Raw genomic sequence first — 25,607 nt, 5'->3', positions numbered from 1 at the left:
ACATTTTGAATTTTGCATATGAACTTTTTCTCATCGTGTCATCTATCAATTTATTTTCTTGTGCAATAATACGTGACTCATCGGCCTTTGTTTTTGGAAACCAGGCTGCTCCTTGAACGTGTCTCTGTTTAGTTAACATCCACATCTCTGATTTCATTAAAGCACAGACTTGTTTTTCCCCCCTTAGGAAGAGAGTGAATTCTTACAGACAAGATGCTTTATGCCACCCTGGACCTTTCCAAAGAATACAAGCACCAGGATCTTCAAGTTTGGGGAGGGGAAAGGGTTAATCAGTTGGTGAAAGCTGTTCACACTATGTTTTCCACTTAGCATATATCTACCAGATATACTAAGTTACATAAAAATGGTTTGTGTCAGATGAAATAAACAATTGAAACCAATCTCCCTAAAACACAAAGAAAGCCTGGAACATGTTTCATCCCACATCTACTCCTGCATCTGCATACTCTCTTATGCAAAACATTGTGTAACCCTCTAAGAAACATTACAAGCTGCCTCTTTCTGCCCCTGTAACTGGGATCAACATATGGCACCAGTGAAAAGAAAAACATTTGTTTATTAATTTAGATCAAGTTACCGACAGGGTACAGGATTCAATCCACATCAGCTGACCAAATGCTCATGTGATTTTTTGTAAGATGCTAAGATCGTATCATCGTTTTGCTAAAATGTTAATATCCTTTTGCTCACTCTTCAGAACAATATGTAATGAAGTAGTTTTAATTTTATACAGAATATATCCCTGCTTATCCCTCTGCTGTCAGCCCTGAATGTGGAAAGGCAAACATTATTGAGAAGAGTTAAATCTTATTTCACAAGGGCTAAAATTTGAAAGTGGCACTTTGGTGAGTACTATCTTTGAGGAATTGATCTGAGGCCAATTTATGACATTTCCACAAGTAAGTATATGCAGATTCTTGCCATAAAGATTGGAAAAAAATGCAGGCTCTGAGTGAAATCATAATTTTCGTGTTTACTGTAAGAGGAAATTGGAGGTTTTCACCATAAATGTTCACCATTTGGGTGGGGGAAAACCCTAGCTCTGGGACTTAAAATTACTATTTTGCAACCTGCCCCAAACCTTTTTGTTTTTACACAAAACAATTCAAATTGAAAATGAAAATTTTGAGATACACTGCTGATGTGTGTCCCCAGGATTGGTTTCTCTATTGGTGAGAACTCTTGTCACAGGGCACATGGTGCTAAGACAACAGGGAGCAGTGATGTTGGTGGGGTCCTCAGGGTAGTGGGGAGATCTGCAAAGCAGCCCAACTCCTCCCAAGTAAGAAGAGCTCATTAGATAGAGGGACAGCAATAATCTATACTCAATATTTCCATCTCACCACTTGGAGAATCTTAAATGGAAAGGAAGTGAACTACGGAAGATCCTACTGATTTCAAGGCGAGAACTGCCATTCTCCCTCCTTTTTACTTGAGATATCCTCCAATGTGGGTGCTCTGAACTAACATTCACAGTCATCTGTTGAGTTGCATTTGTTTTTGCATGTTTGGCAGTCAGATCTATAGTATTAGACTCTGCAATGTAGATGAGATGGCTATCATATAGGCCCAACAAACAAGTGGACCTTATGAAAATTTAATTTAAAAAAATAACCTACTGAAAATGCCTACTATGAAAAAAGTTATCTCCAGCCCTGTATTCCAACCTGCAGAAGGATTTCAGGGAAGAACTAGGCCTATTTCTCTATGCACCTGCCTACATAGTACAGTGTCTAAGTGAACAGAGCAGAAATACAAGCTGATTTACCCTCACAGATTTTACAAGTATAATTTTCCCCTAGGGAACCAAGATTATACAACTGACCCTCCAACTTATAATTACTAAAGCAATACAGAATTGGCTACATTTAATTTTTACTTATGAAAAAAAAAAAGAAAAAAGAACTGGCAATGGGATACAAATCATTTTTTCCTCCATTGTGAAGTTCCATAAATTTTAATGCATAGGCACATTTGACCACTCATTAATTTATTTCTGTTGATTTTAGTTTTTAGTATACATTAGCCAAGTAATCTAAAAGATATTTTTCTAGCTTTGCAGAGAAAAGATTAATAGTTCAACAGCTGTTTGCCATCATGCTAAATTAAATGAAATGTGTCAATATAACAGACAAGAAAATTAGGGAGTAGTACTGGGGCCTGAGTCTGCATCATGACGAGCCTAGAAGAATCAGAAATCAACAACTAGCAGAACAACCCGCATTTCATTTTTTTTCCCAAAATGTAAAGCTTCCATTTACAAAATGGCTCACTATTTTTTTTTTAACAATCACTTTTACTTATCAAGTATATCAACTAGTTACCTAAATGCTTACTCACCGCAGGAGCATCAAAACTAAAATTAAACGGTTATGTAAAGCTTTTAAGTTTCTTTCTAATATAAAAAGAAAAATATTCCCCTCCAGCCCACTCATCATCTTTAAATTGCTGTTACCATCTGAATTCCATTGTCTTTTCCCCTCTTTCTGAAGTTTCCTATTGGTTTTAGGTTTTAAAAGTGAGCCTAGGGATACAGTAAGTAGAAATGACTTATTTTCCTTCATGTCATTCTCTGTGTAGTTAAGACCCTGTGAACACTAGAACTGTCTCTGGTGTGGCTACCTCACTATTGTTTGCAAGAGCATTGTTCACCTGAATCTCTATGTTGACCATAAAGCTGAGCTAGACAGTAATCTTCAGCAGCAACCCACATCTTAGAAAACTTAAGGGACTCACCTCTTACTCTATTTTCCCAACCCCCACCCCTTAAGAATTTCCTCAAGGTGGACCTCTTTGGTCACCACATCGCTTCAATGTCACATTCTGTAGGGGTGTATTTTGCCCCTCATTTCATCCATGTAGCAAATAATACATAATGCTAACCAGTATGGCCTAGACAGAACCAAAGTCCAGGTAAACATGGAGGCTGCACTTCATTTCACAAGGTTGAAAATGAACAATATATGCTCTAGTTTTCCCACTAAGAGTATGTCCTCCCCTTTCTTCCATGGCAGCTAAAGAAAATGATCTGCATCAGGATTTCTGCATTATGTTTCATTTTATATGATTATGCGAAAGGGACTGTTAAGAATGACCAATGTTTTTCATCTTAACACCTCCAGTCCACCAAATGACACCTGAGGACCTACCATGCACCAGTGTCACTGGAGATGTAAAGATGACATGGCCAGTTCCTGGCCCACGAGGAAGGTAGCGATTTGGTAACTTGTCCCTGGCCAGAGAATCTCTTCTCTTAAAGCCCAGGAACATAGTTCAAACTTCTCATACCCCAAATATTCCAATCAAAGAATATATCTATCCTTCATCTAAGAAAAAAGAAGGTCGAAATGGGCCAATTTCCAAGCGACTGCTGCCTCTTTAACTAGAGACTCCTAACTCGTGGATTTTCAGGTCTTGTTTTTCAAAGATTTCTTAGGAAAACAGGAGCATATCAACACAAATTTGCCTAGCTGAAAAATGATAGTACAAGGGTCACTTCATTTTCTGCACTCGAGACAAGAAAATCCACTCAGAAATCAACTGCAAAGAGTTTTTTCTCTGCTCTAATAACTTCAATATTGAGTCAGGCTTCCAGAAAGAAAAAGCAAAGAGGGCAGGAAGGAAAGGAGAAAAGAAATAAGAGGGAAAGAAACCGGGAGTGCAAAAGAGGGCAAAAGAGGGGAAAAAAGGAAGGAAAAGGCACAGTTGTACAGTTCAGGCCTCTGGGACGCCACCCAGGCTTGCTGGTTTGCAATCACTATATTTGTCGTACTTCTGTCTACCAAGGAAATCCACCATCATTCCCCGGTGTCCCTTCCACTGGAGGTGAGGAACATTTTACTTCCTTTCTCCTTAACCTCTGGGACTCTCACCAAATCATGGAACCTAAGCTTGGGGTCCGTCCTGCAAAGAAAAACCGAAAATACTAGAAGGTAAGCCCCATGGTGCAGGCGACCCCAGGCGAGGCATACCCGGGGAAATTGCTTCAGGCTGGCGGCCCCCACAGCAGCAGCTCCACATTGGTCCATCTCATTTGGAGAAACTACTCTCTATTACCTGACAGAAAAGTAAAACCCTGGTCATGGTCATGTGAAAATATTTTATAGGTATCCTTTAACAGCCTTTAAATGTTGAAACCTAAAAACAATATTTGCTGTTTTCTCTTTGAAGCTCTAACAAAGCCTTTGTTTTAGATTTACCTTTAGTGTGCAATAAGAGTTAATAATCAAATCCATCCCAACCCCCACAAATGTTAAACAAAAAGATAAAAGAAATGCAAATAGCTATTGTCATGGAAAGTTAAAGTACCTGTCTGTATTTTTAAGTGAAAACTATTATCTCTATCAATCAAAATTTAAGAATACAATAGCGCTAATCACAGAAGGTGCTCTGACGGAGTTACTTTTCCTCATAAAAAAAAAGTATTTTTCCCCTTAAAAACCGAGTATAAAAGTCATATACTTACAATTAGATAGGGTATTTGTAATTTTATTATTAAAAACCTACAGCAGCCTCACTGTTAATAAATGCTTCTAAGTCTCTAGACTGATTTGTACCCAAGAAGACCCAACTCCCTACATATTTTAATAAGGTTGATGAAATTTTATTTAAATTCTCACAGTTTCCAACCTGCGGGGGAACAGCACACTCTTCTGTTGAAAAGAGTTACTCAAGCAGAGGCAACAGTTAACTGGTAATGCAAACTCCTTCTTTTAGACCCTGGACACAATTCCTAGTCCCTGAAATATCTTCACACAGGACATATCTTCCTTGGGTGGCTCGTCCCCTCTCCGTTGTGGCAATTCATTTTTGAAATTATAACACTCCAAAAGAAAGCATAATTCTACCATCATCGCCCAGAATGATCTAAGTGCACAGTACATCAATTGCTCTGAGTCTTTTTTTTTTTTTAAATCCACTTTTTAAAAAGACCGGATTAGAACCTGAATATGGTGCTTTCTAAAGACAGTACGGGAACAAAAAATAGCAAGACCCCAGATAGTAAAACAAACAGCTCAAGATTAAAATTCCTAGAGCAAACAGTTAAGCCAGGATGCCATTATGCAGGCTGAGCCTGGATGGATGTCTCCTCCACCGAGGGGCCAAGAGGCTGTCATCCCCCCCCCCCCCCCCCCAGCAAGATCAGATTTCCTTCCCTCCCGACCGCCTCTCGGAGCATCATGGCCAACCTCTCTAGTGTGCTATTAATATCAATGAAGAGACGATTCGATTTCCACTAAAGAAAACCCTTCCTATTCCGGCACAGACCTTCGGGGAGGACCCTGGCCCGGGTGTAGACAATACAGCAGCAGAGTTTCACTGCTTTCTTACAGTTAGGTCTTAGACACTGTTTGAAGGCTTTTAGCAAACAATGGCAGCATTATCTCCAGGATAGTTACAAAACAGGATTTGTTAGGACAAAGAATAATAAAGCTGTTCCTCTCTTTCCCTCTGTCTCTCCTTCTCCCCCCACCCACCCGCCCCTGCCCCCTCCTCCCCGGCCCCGGTTCCCAGAGGCTCTCTCTGCCAGTCCAAAATTCAGCCTGGGTGCCTAGGAGGCACCTGTACCCGTCGATGTCAAGGCAGCCAGTAACTGCCGGCGGCCCGGGGCCCGGGACCGGCACCCAGCACCCAGCACCCAGCACCCGGGCAGCAGGCGCCCAGAGGAGCAGGAAAGTAGCCTCTCAACATTTGTAAAATGAAACAAAGTCTCAGCCTTGGCTTCGCACACACTTACCCGTTCATGGTGAGGAAGGGAAGCTTTGGGGCCGGAGAGGCAATTTTCACACAACGGAAGAAAGTTGAGAGTTTGGAAGGGAGAAACTACAGGCGCTGGGAAGCCTGCGGGCTCTCGGGGCTCCCGGGCTGGCGGCAGTGTGAGGAAGGACTGAAGGTATGTGGGCTAAACACAACAAAAGCCACTGCCTTACTCTAGATTAAATATGCAGGAAGAGGCCCCTTTGCATAAACACAAACACTCAGCAAATGAATAACTGGCTCAATCAGACGCCTGCTGTGCCTTCTACCTGTCCTCTCTCTGACAGGAGACACCGCCTGTTCCAGGGCACAAGGACTAAGCAGGAGACAGTTAAATGTTATGTTGCTATAATAACAATTAAAATGAATTGCATTCATTAGTAATTAAGAACTCACTCCTGGAGGGAGGGGGGGGGCGGGTAATGGGGAGAGAATATAGTGCTATTGTTTTATCTCCAGCTACTCCAAAAAGAAGTTGGCATAAGACACATCACTGGACTTTTATCTTAGCTTGCATTTAAGTCTCTAAACGTGCAGTGAGAGTTAGAAACAATCACATTTTTCGGCTACAATGTAAGGTCAGAGATCTACCTTTTGTTTTTGGGCTTTGCCACACCACAAACCAGTCCCTGTGACCCGTACCTGTGAAAGGACTAGCTTATATATGCACAAAATTTACAGATCTAAAATATACACACGCATACATAACGCATATATGTGCATGCACATACACGTGTATATACAGTTACACGTATAAAATAATGACACATATTCAATTAAAGAAGATAAACAAAAAAAACCAATGCCACTTTACACTCCTCGGTTCACTAAGGATTTAAGGAACCTAATTTGAGTCTTCCAAAAATACATCCCAAACGCCTGCCTTTCAAATGTCATCAATCCATGACCACTCATTTAAAAACATTACCCATATATTAGAAAGGATGCTTTTAACTGAGTGGCCTCAACCACTTATAATTTCAATTAAATAACATAATTACAGTCAACAATTTTCTCCATTTCGGCAGAAAATATGCCATACCTCAACATAATTTGTCCTTAGAACCGAGGAATTTAAGCAAAAGGAAAAACACGAAGGCACTAGGAATTCACTACTGCCTTTCCTCAGCCTAAGGAGTCAACGCACTCACCTCTAACCTCTTGCTGTATGTTCCAGCTACATGTTGGTCTTAGTAACTTAATTATTTTTTAATAACTTTTGCAGTATTAAATGATTTCGATTGAAACATAAATAAGATTATGTTCATCTACTTCCTCCTAATGCCACATAGTACTATGGGGCAAAACCAGCACCGCTATTCTATAGGATGTGTCTACATTATTACTTGGACCAAAAACGGTAGGTCACAGATCCTTCACAGCCTCAGAGAATGTATTGCAATTAAGCCAGCCAAGGGAAATAAGGCAGCTTTCTATTTCGAAAGCAAGTTCTATTTTATTAACACAACACTGCTCTCTGGCTATATCATTCTACAGCAAAAGCAAATGAATATTACCGAAAAGTTTTTAAAAATTACAAACAAGCAGAAAAACCCCATCTCAAGCATATGAAATTATGCCATAACTTGGGAGAGAAGAGAAAAAAAATTAAAAGACTCCCCAACTCACTGCCCCCCCCTCCAAGAATAAAAACACAGGTTCCCTAAGAGGGGTTGTTCCCAAAGAAACTGAAGATGTCTATTCTGTTCGCTATTTTGTCTTGAAATGACCTTCCAAATAAGGTGTTAGATAACCTCCTTCCACAGACGATAGTGATCTAACCTTGATGCAAATAAACCATAGAACAAAATTTAATCAGTATATCACTGTGAAAAAGCCTTTGTCCATCCCAATGGAGCTTCTAATGACTGTTTTGGCAGTTCTGGCGGGTAGTTATGCTTCCTAGCTCATCTATATCTCATACTGGTTGAGCAAGCTAATGGAAGTGCTGTTAGTGGAATCCAATATTAATGCTCTGTATCGTGCAAACCTGGATGCAACTGAATATATTATACAATTATAGGTGGTATCTAATTCCATAGGTATTAGATACTGTACTCGAAATTAATATTTTAATGAGGAAAGTGAAATAAAGACGACAAGCCAGGTAAGGGATCCATGCATTGCGGCCCAGCTCAGCTTCTTGTGGCAAGAAGAGTGCTGGAGACTGAAGCGAGCGGCGCAGACACGGGGCTTGTGACAAAAATGCGTATGCGAGCTTCAGACGCCGAGTGACACGATACTGATGCACAGAGTCAAAGATGTCATCCTCGCACAAGCGCCACTGGCTGTAAGCGTGCGAGGGAAGGGAGGAGGAACATGGCGGCGGGGGGAGCTGCAGCGAGACCTCCAGAAAATAAACAGGGTGTACAGTTTCAAAGGCTGCAGACACAGACATTTCATTGTTCAAGCCAATTATCAGTGGAAAATAATAACAACAGATGGATTCAGAGTCACTGACTTTTCATATGCACTTCATCTCAGCGGAACAGATGATGAAACGCGAGAGCTATCTCAAAAAGGCAAAACATCTTTCAGTAAAAGAACTCTACAGTCCAGATGGGGACCTTCTAAGGCTGCTGATTATCTTCTTATAATGTTGTAAGATAGACTTACTAAAACATTTCAAGAACTGATCAGATATGATGCGTACAATGGCTTCATTATTGGAAGGAGTTGCCTCAGACTTGTGGCTAAGGCGGGCAGAGATTTCAATAAGGTTAGGACTCTAAGTTTCCTGTTTTCTCATCAGGGACTGCAGGTTCCAACTAAAACTGGAAATCTGTGCACCGCGGAGAATAAACCAGCGCCCGAGGATCTTAGGTTTGTGCTCTTCTCTCATTTGAGCGAAGAAAAAAAAGAGATAAACTGGAACTGCGAAAAGGGCATTAAATTATTCTGAACCATTTGATCACACGGGGGGTTGGGGGGGGAGTGGGGGGGGGGAGGAGCTCCAAAGCAATTCCTTAGTAAAAGCATTCAGTGATAAAAATTCACCTCTTACAGGCACTTGGAACATCTTCACTATCCCCTGCCACTGGTGATCGCAAAATATAATTTGCTTTCAGTAGGAAATAAATATAAATTTCAAGGGTGGTGTGACAAACAGTTGTAATGAATGCCAACCAAACACCCAGGCTAAAGCCACCGACCTGTCTCGAAGCATTCTCACTTCACTTAAATACCACCAAGTCAGACTTGCTGATAAAAAAAAAAAAAAAAAAACAAAAAAAAAAACAGGTAAACCGCAATCTGAGAAGCTGCTACAAGTGATAGAAAAAGTTAAAATTTCTAATCAGATAAGCCTCATTACTACTGGAAAAACATATCTATTCTATCTCCATCCATCCATCCATCACCAGTTCCACATTTATATTTTTGCAAATATCTTTCTCTGAATTGACATGTCGTTGAAGTCAGTGTGCTAAAGAAAAAAGAAAAGCAGCTCCTCCCACTGTTTACTAACATACTCACCATGTAAAAAATATTTTTATGAACACACTGTTGACTTCACAAGTTTATAACGTAAGTTAAAAAAAAATTTTTTTTTTTTTTTTTAGAGCAAGGCTTTTCTTTCAAAGTACTCTTGCAAAAAAGTAAATTCATAGCAGAACATACAAGCATGAAGAAAATATCGCCAAGGGCAAAATTCTGCAACTGCTTTAAGAAGCAAACAAGAACACAAAAGATGTGTAATACAACCATCTGGCTCTCCTCATACTATATCAATGCCTCAACTTTATCCCCCACCCCCTTAGCCAGCCCACACCAATGCCACAAAACCAAATGGCTTCACTTATGTTTCCTGCATGGCAAATTTACACAATGCACTGACAATGCAAAAGTTGGTTTTTACACATAAACTAGTATCTTAAAATTTTCCCCCACTTCAACTATATTTTTGAACCTCACTGTGATAAAGATGTCCCTATGTGTATAAATCTGCTAAGGCTCAAGAGAAGCCCCCTTGAAAGCTTTAATCTCTACCCTCGTGTTTTCTGTTATAATCAGACACTAGATGTGGACCTTTGAAAGATGAATTCTGAAATTATTCCAATTAAACCTTTACTTTTTTTTTTTTGGTTCTTTTTGCTCTAAATTGTGGATTGTTTCCCTTACTTATTATTTGAAAGAACTTCACTCATTTTTAATCATCATCCTTGAAAGTCAGCAGGCTGACTGGAAATCTTCTTCATTTGTCTCATTCTGAAAACATTAACTGAGCAACTACTGCGGTGTCAGGAACTTGCTGGACAATAGATGATCAAAATCATTATTTTCCCAGAGAAGAGCAGAGCCTGCCTAGTAGTACCTTAAACCAGAAACTTCAGTTTATAGCTATAGATATAGACATAAGCATAGATAAAACCTTCCACATGCAGGTAGGTTGAAGCATTTTATTTATGTATGTATGTTATGGCAAATCTGTGGGTATCTCGTTGCTTTCAAAGGTGAGAATTAAGATTTTTTTTTTTATAAATTTTTATTTATTTATGATAGTCACACAGAGAGAGAGAGGCAGAGACACAGGCAGAGGGAGAAGCAGGCTCCATGCACCGGGAGCCCGACGTGGGATTTGATCCCCAGTCTCCAGGATCGCGCCCTGAGCCAAAGGCAGGCGCCAAACCGCTGCGCCACCCAGGGATCCCAGAATTAAGATTTTTAATGGAAATCTTTGAGTAAAAGCAACATGGGTCATCATAAATAGGTCTTACAAGGGACAACAATCAAAAAATAATAACTGGGAAGGAGAGATTCCTGTAGGCCAACTCTCTGCTTTTCTGCAGGGGCATGTTAGAGGCAGGTGGTCTGTATCAGGCAAGCACTCTCAGTTGGAATCAAGACCTGCATGTGGGGGGCCACGTCTGGTTTACTTCTGCTTCCTTGCTGACATTGGTTTTGTACCTCCCCTGCATCCCTTTCCATGTTCCAGGATAAGAAAGCCGTGCCTAGTTTCTCAAGGAGCTGATTTTCGATTCCCTTCTGGGTGTTTCTGTCCAAGACCACAGAGGATCCTGGTCTGGACAGCAGTGGTAATCTTAGGACACACACGGCGGAGCTAGCCACCAAGCAAGGGATTCCGCTAATTGTTTAAGCCTGCACTAGTGTCTGGCCACCAGTTGGCAGACACAACCCATGGCTGCCTACCAGACCTAGGTTAACACAGCTGGAGCCAGATGACAAACTCTCAAAGAGATTCTTCCCATGGCCACATCTGGCTCCTGGCGGCTCCAATCTGCAGCTAAACTGATTTTGTTTGGTTTTTCTGAGAAAGTTCAGGCATCAGATAAAACCAGTCATGTTAATGTTGACTGTGTGCACTTCAGTTTGGGACACATTGTCAGAATACAAACTCCATGAAGGCAAGCACTTCATCTGTCTTGCACACTGTATGCCAGTGCAGAATGGTAGCTACATATGGTAGTTGTTCAATAAATACATAGGGAATGAGTAACACGAATCAGCATGTAAGCTGAATAAAAACATTCCTGTACCTCATTCTAGCTCCCCTATTCCTATTGTTATATGCAACACAGCTTACACCTGGGTACCCATAGAAAAGACCCCTAGTGGCTCCACAGTTAAATTTTATAGTGAGCGTGCTGACCCATGGAGAAAGACACTCAAGAATGAACCCACTCACATAGTCAGGTGGGCAAATCTCCCAAAAATCCTTCCCTGAAAATAATGGTCTCCCACTATTACCCATATCCCCACTTTATTGGTCCTTAAACTGAAAAACTTGGCTGCTATGTGCCCATAGGGCTTGCAAGGGACTGTAAAGTAGAAACTTAACTTCTGGCCACCAGAAAAATGCCAAACAATGAGGCAACTTTTCCTGGCACCTTTTTGTCCCATTTCCTTTCCCATGCCTCTCTTCCTGAATCCTCTGATATTGGCAGATCCCAGTTCCCCTTTCCACTCAACTCTGACCCATCTCTCGGCTTTTCTGCACCTCACCACCTCCCCCGGTCCCACCAGAAGCCCACTCATGAGCACGAATGTAATTTAGAACCAGGTGGGACCCGCCCTCCCTGGCTCCTTAGCTAGAAAGGTTTCTGACACTCATAGGATGCTATGTTAAGAATACTAATACTGATGCTGGGCGGCGAGGGTGTCTTTAATCCTTATAACAATAAAGCTCCACTGAATGGCCTCAGAACTTGATAGAGGACCAGGGACATTTGGTAGAAGCCTGGCATGGCTGTTCACATATCATGCTGCTTCCCCAATACAGCAAGTTAACGCTCCTAAAACAAGAATGGCTGAAACGGGCAGATGACTTTGACAAGCTCAGCATATGGTCTTCAGCGAAGCAAAGCTACTCAGAAGTGCACTAGATGAAGCTGTTGCCTGAACTCGCTCCCTTTTCTGTCATGTAAAGCAGCAGGGGTGGGGGTGGGGGCAACTCTTTTCAGCTAAATTTTTAAGTTTCTGAGAGGTGCGCTGTGCCCGCCATGCAGAAACAGTCCTTCCTGTCCCCCTTGGAAGGAGCTGTGCACCTCATAAACAGTGAGCCAAAAAGACTCACCCCTAAAAATGCCTCTTCTCTTCTGCTCCTATCTTCTGGAATTACTGTAAAACTGGGAGAACAGGGGTACCTGGGGGGCTCAGTGGGGCATCTGCCTTTGGCTCAGGTCATGATCCCAGGTCCCTGGGATCCAGCCCTGCATCAGGCTTCTCACTCAGCAGGGGTCAGCTTCCCCCTCTATTCCCTCTTTCCCCGCCCCAAATAAATAAAATATTTAATAAAATATTCAAAAAATAAAAATAAATAAAATACAATATAATTGGGAGAAAGGCTTTCCAGAACTCCACAATCACAATGAAAATTTAAGATAATCAAGGGAGAAGCGGGACAACAGGATGCCAATGCCTGATTCCTAGTCCTCCGCTGGGAAGGGGCCAGACCGTAAAAACCACCAAAGGAAAACAAAAAAAATTTTTGAGTTCGGGGAAATGTCTGGGGGGGTGGGGGTAGGGAGAGGAGGGGGGTGCCAAGGCCAACCATGAATATCTTTGTTTCGTAATGCTTCCCTGGGCTGCCTCAATTAATATTAAGTACTCTGTGATATTGTACCCTACAGCCCAGTTCAGCCCGGGATAGTTCTGTCCTTAGGAGCGCAGACTCAAGTGCCCAAGTTCAAAACTCAGCTCTGCTGCTTCCTGGCCTTGTGATCTCAGGCAAGTTACCGGCATTCTCTGTCCCTCGTTGTCCTCATTGACAAAACGGTCTTAACTATCGTGCATAACATGCTTTTGAGGAAGAAATGCACTAATGGGAAAAGTGCTTACACAAGTGGCTGGCACACAGCGAGTGCCACCCAAATGATAGCCACTGTTATCACAAGCAGGGATAATACAACTTATGTAAATCTCAAACTTCCTACGCCTCATTTCTGCTATCTCTACAAGCTGTTAATACGATCTGGTGATCTGCTACGCTAAAAGGTAGAAAAAAAAAAAGGGAGAGAGAATGTGTATTCGATTTTAAACTTCTTAAGGACACAGTGCTAAAATAAAATCGAAGTACTTGTTTTTCCCCTCCAGACAGGGTGGAGAATCATAGCTGTAAGACTGCAGTTTCACCCTACCTCAGTGGAGGGTAAGTCATTAGCTACGAAAGAGCTCCGGTCCACGCTCAGAGTCACCTGCTGATCCCACCAATGACCAAAAAGGATTTGGGGGACATGTTCAAAGAAGGCAAGAGGAGAATCTGGCCTGGAAGCGAAAGATATTGAAACACATTTTCTTGTACTTTTCAAGTCTGTGTGTATAGATTCTGTTACTGATTTAGGGTCTTAAACAGTTTGTTTATTTTTTAAATGCCTTTCAGCTCACCTTTAATAACATGTTTCTTTGACTTGGCTGAACTATGCCTCAGAAGAATTACAAGCGGGAATATGGCTGGGTGAAAGGTTCAGTGAACTAATCCACACCTGGTCCATGTAAAAAAAAAAAAAAAAAAAAAAAAAAAAGGCTCATATTTTCCATATAGAAACAAGTCTCTTTATATGAACCAGGCTTTTATTTAATTGGTGAGGTACTTTCCACACCATACAATCGTTCCTGAGCTTCTTCAGTGGGCTGGAAGAAAAGCCACAGAATCACCACCCAGTCATACTATGGAGAGCTATCAGTGACAATGAGGTGGTGGAGGAGGAGGAGGATAAAAAAAAAAAAAAAAAACACAAATCCCAGTCAGAATGGGAAGGAGATTCATTTTACCAGAAATTCCTTAACCAATTTTACCAATGACAAAAGACAAGGAGGTCCCCCCTGCAAATGGACATTCAGTGAGATGTCTTTGTGACCAAAAATCAGTTTTCTTCTGTGCCAACTGTGGGACCCAGACCTCTAAGTGGAAAGAATAAGGCTTAGATGGGGAAAATCTCAGGTGAGAGAGAAGAATGAACACACTTCAGAGCTGAAAGGTACCTAGGAGGGGGTCTAGTCAAACTCTATCCTCCTGCGGGGGGGGGGGGGCCAGACTCTGTGTGTGACTAAGGCCATATAGGTGGTGCAGGCAGAGCAGGAATGAGAGCCCCCAACTCTCCACAAACATGGAAAACCAATAGCTAGAGAAGGTAGCCACTGGACATGTCCATCGTGTCAAAAGGATATTTTGGAGCAAGGTCCTGTGACCAGCAAAGAGATGTGACAGAGATGGAAGGAGTCACAAACGTCCCATAAGTTGTGCCAGGCCGTTCCATATGAAGCTAGAATCTAAACAAGCTAGCTCTCTGGTACGCAGTCATTCACTTCAGGGCTCTGACATCTTGTTTCTTCCTCAGTTTTATCCCTAAGAAAATTTCTTAAAAAAAAAAAAAAAAAAGATTTTATTTATTTATTCATGAAAGACACAGAGAGAGAGAGAGAGAGAGAGAGAGGCAGACACACAAACAGAGGGAGAAGCAGGCTCCATGCAGGGAGCCCAACGTGGGACTCAATCCTGTGTCTCCAGGATCACGCCCTAGGCTGAGGGCGGCGCTAAACCGCTGAGCCACCCGGGCTACCCAAGAAAACTTCTTTTAATCAACTCTGGTTTGAAAAGAAGTGAAAAAGAAGATATTTCTACACTCTAGTTAAGAGGGTGCAAAGTGAAGTAGAAAGAACACTTCACTAGAAGGCAAGAGAGTGTATCGCTACTCCTAGATCCACTAGCAACTCACCAAGACTTTGGAAATCACCTCTGCCTCTCCACACCTCAGTCTCTTTGCTGGGAAAGGAGGTATATTCAGGGATGAGGTTTGACCCCTACACAGTGGTCACCTCAACGAGTTGTTAAAATATTGAAATACTCATGTACTGGCCAGAAAACAGCCTTGGCTCCCCAAACCCTTGGCCATGACCGCGCTACCCAGGATCTTCAAAGGACAGCGGGGATTCCATACCGCCCTGTGCCAGTGCTATGCCTGAAGCACTTCCATCCCAGAAGGCCAATACCTCTGCTGTATCTGTTGACTGCTTTGATCATTACGTCAGATATTCTGAGACCTTTTCCAAGGCTGTGATGCAAGACCACCAGGGCTGGCCTAGGCCTGGAGGGAGCCAGAAGCCGGGGTCCAGCACAAGACAGGAGGGCTGGGAGAAGCCAAAGGAGGAACCTATGAGATATCCACCTTTCCTACCATGTTACTTCCCTCACTTGGGGCACTTGGATGTGGGCTGGGAGTCATAAGGCAAATCAGTGGAATCTTAGGGCAAATTCTTAGGGCTAAATTGGCTTTCAAAAGCTGGAAAGAAATATATCACTGTGAAACAACACTCCAAGTGAAATCCTGAGCGCTGAGGGAAATTACCAACACATGTAATCAAATTATATTTACCATGGAAATTTCTAATAGCTCATACTTTCTACTCTGCTTTTACAACTCTTGAGGAAAAGGAATATTTCTCTATCCAATGTTCCAAATTTCCACAGCAGAGTTGGGGCATTATGCATGTTGAAATATATGGGAAAGGAAAAAAATTTCCTATGATTGTTTCCTTCAACCCTCTGTACCTTCCATGCCACCATTACTCAAAAGTCACTCAAACGTTTTGCTGGCTGACATGACGCCATGCAGTCACTTGATCAGGTGTGGGGTACCACATGGTATGAATAAATACTTATCCACAACCGCATATTAAATGGGAATTCGCAAAGGCGAGCTCTGGAGACAAAGACGTTTCTATATAGAAATATTAACTAAGAATTTAAGTAAATGGCCCCACTGGAAAAAAAAAAGTTCTGAAGTAGCAATATAAACTATATTTAATAGCAACAAAAAATATTTTCCTTTTGGGAAAGTAATTTGGGCTTCTAAACGTTCCTGCCTTTCACGTGACTTCGTACAGTATGGCTGAATTCTTTCATTTCCTAAAACACAGATGCTAGGCCCCAAAATTCTACTTTGCGAGAGTTAATTTTTTAATTCATCTTCTCCCAAATACAATACCCAAAGAAGAAACTGTTTTGGTACCTTCCTCCCCGCCCCATTGTTATTTTCTTAAGCGCATGAGTATCACACGTCCCAAAGAACATATGTTCCCAAGGAGGGGGAAAAAAAAACAGGCTCTAGAACTAATACACAATGAAAAATAAATTTAAAGCAGCCTTCTGGTCTGACATAAGAATATAAAAATGATATGAGCAAGAACAGCTTAGTTTACATACTTTTCAGTCACAGCTGCTGCTCTGAAACCACAATACCTTTAAAATGACATTTTAAGGAAACAGATACGGCACGGCTTTAGCCATAGCTAGATGTAGCTAACACCGAATTAAAGGGGCTTCTCTTTGTAGGCACATACCTTATATAACCCTGCAAGATGGCACACTTAAGGAGAGAAGAGGGATTCATTTGTAAAATAATATAGTGATAAATACAGTGAGTTGCAAATAGTTCTCCCCAGCAAGATTTTTTTTTTTTCTTTTTCCCATTAAAGTCACTGGAGTCAGACATCAGAACAGAGTTTTGAGGAGAGAAAGAACAAATCCCCTCTTCTTGGTTAATATTTAATTGGGTGCTAAAGATTTCTTAGAGAGACCTCTGCACCCCCAGTGACAGGAGACAGGAGGCTCCTCCTATCTCTGCAACAGATGCAGGCACTTTCCTGAATAAACGAAAATAACATACAATTAAATCAGGCTATTCAATTAATAAATTACTTCGGTGGACCTTGCAGGCCAAGTCCTATTTAATTACATAATTTAAAAAATATTTGCACATTGCAATCACTGAAATTGGCTTTGAGGTTTCATAATACACACTTAACACACGAGTTAGAGAACAAATTTATTTAATAAATGCAGGCCTCAGTGCTAGAAGGCCGTACCACTCAAACTGCAAAATCACTTAGCACATCCTCAGAAAAAGCAAATAAACTTTTCCACTATTTAGACGTAGGCTGCTGTTGAATGTCAGGAGAGGCTGGCTGATTTTTTGCATTTTCTCTGTCATGTGTTGCCTGTAAATCTGACCATTTCGAGAGGTCATTAGAATAGAGCTAATGGGCAAAATGGTTCCAGTTAAAGATAAATTAAAGATAAACTGAGGTGGAAGATGTCAAGCACCCAGTAGTAAAAACCTCTTGAGAGTAAAACAAAGAGAAGTCGTATTACCTCCCCATCTTTCACTTCTTACAATTCCAAAATCCACCATAAATTAAACATGGTTACGGAATATAGAGATGTGTTCCATTAGGAAAGCACACACAAATTTAGGAGTGAGGAGGACATTCGTAAAAAGGATAGAATTACACGGTATCCACAAAGAAGGCAGAAACCTTTCAAAGTGACTGTATTTCTTATGGTTGCATCAGGGGCTGTGATACTGCCATTAAGTGAATTTTCTAGAAAACCGTTTGACCACTTTGCCACAACAACTTGTTCTGCCCTCACATTTTGATGGAAACCTTTGTCAAACACATACACTTCCAATAACCATTGCTAAGTGCTAGTGAGAAAGTTGATAAACTCTCTGCAATTTTAAAATTTCGGGGGGGGGGGGGGATTGGGGAATCCCTGGGGGTCTCAGCAGTCAGTTTAGCACCGCCTTTGGCAAGGGCATGATCCTGGAGTCCTGGGATCGAGTCCCACATCGGGCTCTCTGCATAGAGCCTGCTTGTGTCTCTGTCTGTCTGTCTCTCTCTCTCTGTCTGTTTGTCTCTCTCTCTCTGTCTCTCATGAATAAATAAAATCTTTAAAAAAAAATTTCTGAGTAAGGTTTAGGCAAAAGATTCTAGTGAGGCCTTCAAATTTCTGTTAGGAAACACAACAAGCAACTACTTCTCTTAGTCCCAGGTCCTCTTCTAACTCTTCCTTTCTACAAACTTCTGGAAAGAGCCATCCACGTGCCTGGTCTCCATTTATTCACCTCCCACGTCTCCTTCGGGCCTCACTGAGGCACTGAACCTTGTCACCAAGATCGTTCAGTGTTGAATCTTTTCTGAGTTGGTCCACTGGCTCCATTTGGCAGGGCTGGCCCTCTCCTCTTCTGCCACACATGTCCTCTCCACATGCTCTCTCCGTGACTCTGGCTCTCCATTATCCACAAACTTCTTCAGCACCCTCCTTCCCTCTGACAACTTCCCCTGCCATGGTCCTTTCCTCAGTGAACATCACCACCACCCACCCATTCAGTGAATGAGGCTGAAGACCCTGGAAGCAGCTCTAAGGCCTCCACCAGCACATCTAACAGCCATATCCCACCCATTCTCTTTTCTTCATCCCAATAGACTCATGAGCCCATGCAAGAAAGCCTCCTATCAGATCCTGCAATTGCCATCTTAAAGCTCACTCCTGCCTTTCCACTTGCTCTCCTCAAACCTACCCATAGGGAAGACTAAGTCATCTTGAAAAATACAAGTGGCAAAGGTTTTTCAATTCCCAGACAGCTTTTCTCAACACATCTTCGTAATTTTTGCTACTACGATGCACCTCCAAATTGATGGGGATAGTTCATATTGCCTGCTCCCCAGGTGCATATCCTACCCCTGCTTAAAAAGTCCTTAGCTCCCCTAAAGCCCAGAAAGTCAAGGTAAAATGTCCAAAGGTACTCAAGAGGGTCTTTCTTGATGTTAGCTGCTGTCTGGTCTTCTGGTCGCGCCTCCTGCTGCTGCCCAACTTCCATTCAACCACCAACAGACACTATTGCATGCCCTGTACTCTCTCCTCTCCAAGCCTACCATCTCCCTCTGCCCCTGCTCTCCTACACAATTCTCACCTGTCCCACATAACTCAGGCATAAGTGCCACTTCCTTTGAAAAGAAACCAATCTCTTTCAATGTATGCCCTTGTCATTTCTTCCCTGTGCATACAATATTTGTCCTAATATAGCAATGATTCCACTTTATTACACTGCTCTCTCTAACCAGTAGCTTCTCCTGGTAACCTGTATGCCCATTATATTAAAGTCACTTAATCTCTTTTTTTTCCTCCTCCCTTCCTCATTTATTTTTTCAGATGAGATATAAATGATATACAATATTATATTTGTTTCAGATGTGCAACTAATATATCTTCCTGAATGAATAAAGTTGTTGAACTCTAGTAAACAAAATTAATGACAACAGCTCTTTAGCTCCTTCATAAAATCAACTCTTCCCAGTCTTCATTTGTCCCCCCAGTAAAACTATTCAGCAAGGCGAGGTCAAGCAGACTGCATCTGCACAGTATTTGTTCACAACTGTGAGGATATAAGAAAGGTTATCATGGCTGATATTTGTGTGAATGAGTGGGATATAATTTGAACAAAAAAAAAATCTTACGTTCCCTCGAAGTAAAATCATCTTATTGTTGATAATACAGTGAAAAGGAAATAGAATGAGCAAGGAAGCTATAAGGATTTAATCAAATAGACTTCTTATAAGTAAGAATTGAGATTCACTACCCACCAAAAATGCAATTACCCTCCCCCCACTAACAGTGCTTTAATTTAAACTCTGCACAAAAAAAGCTTTCAGGTTATAAGACAATTTTACATTAAGGTCTTAGATGAACCTTAATGCCATTCCCTCTCCTGGACCTGTGGTCTGCTAAACTTCAGCTTTAATAATATGATCATGCATCCCATCTCCAGAAACTCCAACTTTGCAGTCTTCAAAACTGCATCCAAGAAGGAACTGTCAATGGTCAAAGTCATGACCTCCAATCTTTGGCAGATCTGAGAATGGTACAGAAACAAGAAACCTGGCAGCAGTCAACAACAGCCCTCGACTTAAGAAATGACGACACGTAGGTGACCAAAGGATAAAAGCCAACCTCTTAGTTGTGAGAAGACCAGTCGGGCTACAAACAACAAATAAGGCCACAGGACATTTTCTCCACAGTTCATATTTTCAGAGACCCAGAACTAAAAATATCAGAAAAAAACGTGTTTATAATGCAATTAAAAATAACTAGAAGACATATTCAGATTTATTCTTCATAATTATGATGAAGCAGAGTCATTTAACTACTCTGATCCTCCATTTCTTCATCTGTGAAATAGGGTAATGAGACCTGCATGACAGTCAAATGTGATTTTATGGGTTATGCTCACTGGAAGACTAATTTGTCTGTTGTGCGTACAATGGTATGTGAGTCAGAGAAGATTGTGATTTCTTTGTACAACCCCTACCATCGTTCCTTTGGTCATATAGCCAACGTTAGTGAATGCCACTCTGTGCCACATGGAAGGAAACAAAGATTAAGACTTAGCTGCTGCCCTCAAGGAGCTCACAGTCAAGATCTGTGCTGTCCCAAACAGTAGTCATTAGTCATAGGCAGATATTCTAATTAAAATTAAGTGAAAAGTAAAAACACACTTCCTCAGCTGCACTAGTCACATTTCCACTGCTCAAGAGCCATGTGTGGCTACTAGCTCCAAATGGGCAACCATATTCAAAAACATAGAACGTTTTCATCACTGCACAAAGTTTTATTGAGCAGCTCTGGTCTAAAGGGAAAGACAGTCAAGTATGAGGTAAATTTTAACATACTGTGATAAATGATCATTTGGTAGAAAAGGTTTTATAATGGAGCTGATTTTCTCTAGAGCAAAGAGGGAGAGCTAGATGGAGCAAATCACATATGCAAAGGCACAGAATCATCAAGAAACATTCTGAGTTCCAGAAGGGAGTATAAGCTATTCTTGGTGACTGGCATATGAATGCATGGGGAAGCAGAGGCCAGAGATGAAGCTGGAGGAATAGTTAGGATCCAACTACGAAGGCCTCACAAGCCAAAGTAGGAATCAGGACTTAATTCACAAAACAGAGATACTGAAGCAGTAGAGTGACCCACGGGATGTGTTTTATAGAAAACCAACCGTGCAGTGGTTGTCAGCTCTGGAGATGCACAGAGAACTCCTCTGGAAAGCTTTTGAAAATGCTGATGCCAGAGCCTTTACCCTAACTAAATTAAATCCATTTCTGGGCATCAGGCCCAGACCTAAGTCTTAAAATCCCAAAGTGACTAAAGTGCAGCCAGGGTTGAAAACCAGTGGAGATGACAAAGAACTGGGAGTGTGATTAAGCTAGAATGAAGAAGTATAAGTAAAAGTCTACTGCAATGGTCCTAAGCAAAAGTGATGGTTCACCTAACATAGGAACAGGGAGGATGGGAAGAAAATGCTGATTTTGGTAGAAGTTTTTAAGACAGAATATGACCTGGAAACCAAGAATATGAGCAATCGAAGAAGAAAACATAGAACAGAACATGACAACTTCCAACATATGACAATAATGACCAAGATCAAGCATATAGAAAACTGAGCAGGTTAGGGAGGGGAGGAATGATAACTAACTCAATTTTACAGTCACTGCCTGCTACATTCTTCAGAGCATCTTGTAGAAAGGAAATATTTCCCTGGATTCTGCTAAAGAAGCAGGCCAGAGACTGGGGTACAAAGGATTTGTGAAGAGTGCTTGCAGAATCTATAAGCTTTCCTTTAAACTTCAACCCATCGAAAACAGCAGAAAAGACACACATGCACTTGCAAAGTTCTGCTCTATCCCCATCTACTCCACAGCACCAATGCCCACATCTGCCTGGCATCACCAATAGGCCACAGGTATCCTGTCCCAACATTACCACTTATTAATTGTATGGCTTTGAACAAATCATTCAACTGTCTGGATCTGGCCTTCAATTTCTAAACAGTCAAAGGAATGTGCTGACCTAGACCTACATGCTACCAAGAGGTTCCTCCAGTTTGAAGAGTCTATGACATTATACATTCTGAAGAGCAGAAATCATACATATAATTTATAGCAATTTCTATCATTTATATATGCACTCATTTACATAAAATTACATTTACTTATATTTCAGAAATATTATACACTCCTGAGATCATATAAAATTATACGTATATTATATGTATATATAATACATATACACACACTTCTCTTTCATCTTAAAGTTAGCCATCAAAAAAACATACTCAACAAATTGTTCAATCCTGAATATCAATTTTGCTTTGTTTTTCCTTTTCAATTCTGAAGAGGCTGCAAACTCTAACGCTGATAGGGACAGAGGGCCACATTAATGAGTAAAGTAGGCCAGAAGAAAAGACAAATTTTAGGCCACCCCCCAGCTAAAGCAAGCAGCCACCATCTGGCTCCAGGCCACAGCCACCATCTGAGAAAGTCGACCCAGTGTTCTTGCACTTTTTCATGAGATCCAGAAATCTAGGGTTGCTTTAGGTGCAATCCTTTGGTATTTAAATGCCGGCAACCAACACAAATTAGTCTAAAATGTGCACACCAAATACAACAGGCCTGAAGCTGCCAGTCTGTGACCTGCCACAAAGTATGCATTCTTCTGTGGCTTTTAAACCTGAAAAATATGAAACATGCATAAAACAAGAAGCTCTCTTAAGTTCCTGTGACGGTCCTGACGATTGGTTTTACCCTACGCAAGTATGACCAGCACCACCAGTAAGGACCTGAAGCTACCTTCACACTGAGTACCTATATAAACAAAACAAAACAAAACAAAACAAAACAAAATACCCTACAAAATGCATTAATTCTTATAAAACATCGTGTGGATTTGAATAGAGAGAACACCTGATAAATGAGTTCTTTGTGTACTAAATATCAGGTGGACTTTAACACTTAGTGATAAAAATGTGATGATTTTATATTCTACTGATAGCAGCCATATATTCCTCAGTGTATTCTAAATAAAAAAATACTTTATTTAGCAGCAATATCACTCTATTTCTTGTGTTCAAACAGGGGAAAAACCCCTTCTCTTATTGTTATACTTTTTTTTTTTTTTTTTTAACTTAGCAATCTGGCGTACATTAGCAGGAAGAGGCCAACTGTGCAAGGAATATGTCATTACTCTCTTCTTCAAAGCATAATGAAATATGATCTTCTGCTACTAGATCACCTTAAAACCAGTGCTTCAGTGCAGAGGAGAGGCACTGCTAATAAAAAGGGGTTTGTATTCAAGTGGATTGCTCTGTACATTGGATTCATTGGTGGGAAATCCATGGGAAAAGCATTACAAGAGGCAATGATGAAAAACAACAATCCAATAATAATTATAATAAAGTTCCTAGTGACTAAGAAAACACCTGGTAGCAACCTGGGTCCTGAGTTCCTTCTGTGATGACTGTGATGGAAGAGTTGATAAAGCTCTGGCTCCCACCACCAAACCTGTAATAATTCTTTGAGGGGGAGAAATGTGTTTTTAAACTAAGTAAAATTCAACAAAAACATCCTCATAAACTTATCTGTCTTGAGAAAAGCTTTCTTGTCATGCTTACCAGTTATTATGTCTCAGATGGGTAAATATTAGGGTAAGTTTTAAGCAAATCCCTAAACTCCACTAGTAGCTGGGAGGAAGGAAGAAAACAAAGGATGCAGGGAAGATGGCATGTGCGAGACTGTCTGCTATAGGAGGGTCTGAATGAACTCTAAATCTAGAAGGACATACAGATACAGGAAGGGGTAGAAAGAGTTGGTAAACCAAACAGGTAATAGCAGCAGTAGGAAGAGAAGCAATAATGAGAAAGTAACACTTACTGTGGACCAGGTACAGCACTACATTGTTCTTATTCTCATTGAACAGATAAGAAAACTAAGGCTCAAGTTATACCACTAACAAATGGCAGAGCATGAATTTGAATTCTGCTGTGCATTTTAGAATTCAATGTCTCAACCACCATGCTAAACTATCTCCCCAAACTAGAAATCCAAGGGCAATATGGAACAAAACTAGGTAAAGACCAAACAAGAGGTGAGAACAGAAAAGATGCCTTCAGAAATGCTTGTGAAGGGCTAACTCTGATGGATCGATGATGGGGAAGAAGAGCTGAAAGGGAGGTAGTGATGGCCTTGCTATCACTCCAAAGACAGAAGCAAGACAGGCTCACTGTACTGAAAAAGGTTGCCCAGCCACAACATAAAGGTCACTTGCTTTCTTCTCAGCTGGCCTGCTGTAACAGAATTGACTTGTGATTAAATATATACTCACAAACCATGAAATCTTACCAACAATCAATTTCTAGACAAAGTTATAAACAGAGCAAATGACCTGATATAATGGGTAGTTCAATTCTGTAAGTATGTATACCCGTGTGTGTGTTTACTGATGATAAATTGTATCTGAATCTTAAAATACCTCAAATCTCTTGCTCTTTTGCTAATCAGCTCTTTCCAAATTAGGTGCATTTATAGGTTTATTTTAGTGAGCTGTAGATTTTTTTTTTTTTTTTTTTGGAATCAGAGATTCCCTTGCCCCCTGGACATTCCCTCACCTTTCCATACATGAAAGAAAGCAACACAAGTACCTCAAATATGGTTATCTAAAACTACACCAGAAAGTCTGTTCACTAGCATTAGAGACACCTGAAATGATTTTCACTGATGCAATAGTTGTGTTTAAGATGCAGGATTGGCTGAAAAGATGAATGGCAGCACTTAAGAGCCTCACACCTTCAACATCGCCTTTAGGTCCAAATAAGGTCCAGCTCTGATTTGATACTATGAGAAAATTCTGTTTCCTTTCAATAAGAAACATGACCAATTCTGCCACCAAAATAGTATCCCTTGCTCCTCAGAGTACACCTTTTATATGATGCCTGCTGGAGTACATTAGGGCAGCAAAAGGGATTCCAAGGAACAAGTTGCATGAACTTTTCTGGGCTTACTTCCTAAAAAAAAGTCTCTGCCCAATTTGGTGGAATTCTAGCTGAGACTTGCCTTCATTGCAACTTGCCAAATGGCAGTGACATTGTGAGAAGAGGAAACACGTAACCCTATCTATTCCTAATTATGGCATCTATCCTAATGACCAAAGACTCTGATAGATGGATACAATGATCAGTTCAGATCTCAGTGCTGAGGCTGCCTGGGTTTCTTGGACCTGAGCAACCAGCCTGGTGCTATTTAATAAGGTATTAAACAACGTGCTCCTGAACAACCAAAAGGATCAACGGAGTCAAAAGAAAAATTAAAAAAGAAAAACATACCTCAAGATAAATGAGAATGAAAATATACCAAAATTTATGGAATGCAGCAAAAGCAGTTCTAAGAGAACAGTTCATAGCAATAAATGCCTATCTCAAGAAAAAAAGAAAGTCTCAAGCTAACTTTATGCCTCAAGGAATCACAGAAGAAACAACTGAGCTCAAAGTTAGTAGATGGGAGGAAATAACAAAGATTAAAACAGAAATAAAGAAATAGACATTTTAAAACAATAGAAAAAGTCTGTGAAACTAAAAGCAGATTCTTTGAAAAGAAAAACAAATTTGGCAAATCTTTAGATAGACTCACCAAGAAAGACAACTCAAAATCAGAAATGAAAGAAGAGATGTTACAAGTGATAACACAGAAACACAAAGGAT

At 40.9% G+C, this 25,607-nt stretch overlaps 1 protein-coding gene across 5 annotated transcripts in view; it reads right to left on the bottom strand.

Annotated features, from left to right (window-relative positions):
- The window catches only part of FOXP1 (forkhead box P1), a 375,747-nt gene that overhangs the window by 323,975 nt on the left and 26,165 nt on the right, over positions 1 to 25,607 (bottom strand). The window contains exon 1 of one of the 5 annotated variants that reach the window (XM_072785384.1): positions 5,759 to 5,904. The exons of the other annotated variants lie outside the window; for them this stretch is intronic. The gene's annotated coding sequence lies outside the window, so the exon portion shown is untranslated. Of the gene's footprint in view, positions 1 to 5,758; positions 5,905 to 25,607 lie in introns of those variants that run through there. 5 annotated transcript variants of the gene reach the window in all.

The sequence above is a fragment of the Canis lupus genome, chromosome 19, assembly GCF_048164855.1.
Source record: "Canis lupus baileyi chromosome 19, mCanLup2.hap1, whole genome shotgun sequence".
In the NCBI taxonomy this organism is placed as follows: Eukaryota; Metazoa; Chordata; class Mammalia; order Carnivora; family Canidae; genus Canis; species Canis lupus.
The sequence above is the reverse complement of the archived record's forward strand: the minus strand, read 5'-3'. Positions and strand labels throughout refer to the sequence as shown.